The sequence below is a fragment of the Lithobates pipiens genome, unplaced genomic scaffold, assembly GCF_037356315.1.
Source record: "Lithobates pipiens isolate NorthernLeopardFrog02 unplaced genomic scaffold, aLitPip1_a1.2 Scaffold_27, whole genome shotgun sequence".
Lineage (NCBI taxonomy): Eukaryota > Metazoa > Chordata > Amphibia > Anura > Ranidae > Lithobates > Lithobates pipiens.
The window spans coordinates 22,028,991-22,030,841 of record NW_027507788.1 but is presented as its reverse complement, the minus strand read 5'-3'; the positions used below and the strand labels follow the sequence as shown (position 1 = coordinate 22,030,841).

The following is a 1,851-nucleotide window of genomic DNA, read 5'->3' as shown; positions in this document are numbered from 1 at the left end:
AATGTTCTATGGAGCATACACACAGACGGACTTTCTGACAACCAGCTCACATCCAACATTTGTTGTTGGAAAATGCTATTGTGTGTACAGGGCATAAGAGTTCCCTACACTGGACCTAAGGGGCCAAGCTCAACCCCTGAAAAGCAAACCCTCTACCACATGATTTGGACCAGTGCACAAAGCAAGGCCCATAAAGACATGGATGAGCAAGTTTGGGGTGAAGGAACTTGAATAGCCTGCACAGAGTCCTGACCTCAACACCTTTGGAATGAATTAGAGCAAAGACTGCGAGCCAGGTCTTCTCGTCCAACATCAGTGCCGACCTCACAAATGTGTTTCTGGAAGAATGGTCAAACATTCCCATAGACACACTCCTAAACCTTGTGGACGGCCTTCCCAGAAGAGTTGAAGCTGTTATAGCTGCAAAGGGTGGGCCAACTCAATATTGAACCCTACGGACTAAGACTAGGGTACCATTAAAGGTTATGTGCATGTTAAGGCAGGCGTCCTAATACTTTTAATAATATAGTGTACATTATTTTGGGATACCTGTCCAGGGTTGCGCCACATTTCTTAACAGTTGTAGAACTGTTGTTTTCATACAAGTGTTGTACTGCTAAAAGGGCCTAGGTTCACCACCAATGTCTTCTTCCTGATTTTACTTTTTTTTTTTTTGTACTTAAATTTTCATTTTAATTTACTGAGTCTATGATTTCACAAAAAGAATGAAATGATTTAGAACTGTACAAACAGAAGGCTTCAGACATTGGATCCAATCAGGCCACCTTTTCCAATGCATTCTCCAATAGAGAACCAAAATAGAACCTCAGTCGCAACCAGGCCATTTCTGATAGCCTCCCCGATAGTAAGCTCAGACAGGCGGCCCCTCTGGAACGACTGTACCAATCCTTTTATGCTGTTGATGGCTTTTGGAATCTCTGCAGGACTCGGAGGAGTCAGTTCCATGCGAGCATAGTACCAGAAAGTCGCAAGACGTGGCCGTGAGTAACTGACTGCAGCGCTCACAAGCTGAGGGCCTTTAGTGGTCACTGCCTGGACGAGTTTCTGAGCCGCCTGAGCCATGCTGGAGCGAAATTAAGGCCTAACGTCCCACAAGCAAAGAGCGACCTCCCAGCAGAGCACAGGAACTGATTTTACTTTTATATGCTATACTTTTTTGCACACTAACTTGTAGGCTCATGATTAAGAAGCATCAGCAGCAGAGTTGGAAAAAGCAAAGATCTACATAATGGATGAAGCAGAAGCAAAGGCAGGGAGATTCTTGCGCAGCAGGTCCTCAGGTACAGTTTCCTGTCCAGCAAGGAGAACATTGAGCAGTACAGTAGTGACATCACCAAATCTCACTTTAGGCTGGGTTCACACTATCTTCGCATGTACAGTGGTGTGAAAAAGTGTTTGCCCCCTTCCTCATTTCCTGTTCCTTTGCATGTTTGTCACACTTAAGTGTTTCGGAACATCAAACCAATTTAAACAATAGTCAAGGACAACACAAGTAAACACAAAATGCAATTTGTAAATGAAGGTGTTTATTATTAAAGGTGAAAAAAAATCCAAACCATCATGGCCCTGTGTGAAAAAGTGATTGCCCCCTAAACCTAATAACTGGTTGGGCCACCCTTAGCAGCAACAACTGCAACCAAGCGTATGCGATAACATGCAATGAGGCTTTTTTTACAGCGTCCTGGAGGAATTTTGGCCCACTCATTTTTGCAGAATTGTCCTAATTCAGTTACATTAGAGGGTTTTCGAGCATGAACGGCCTTTTTAAGGTCATACCACAACATCTCAATAGGATTCAGGTCAGGACTTTGGCTAGACCACTCCAAAGTC

The 1,851-nt window shown here is 43.9% G+C and overlaps 1 pseudogene; it reads right to left on the bottom strand.

The window, feature by feature from the left end:
* Positions 1–678: 678 nt before the first annotated feature.
* LOC143933121 (ATP synthase F(0) complex subunit g, mitochondrial pseudogene) lies at positions 679–1,164 on the bottom strand (annotated as a pseudogene).
* Between the last annotated feature and the right edge of the window lie 687 nt (positions 1,165–1,851).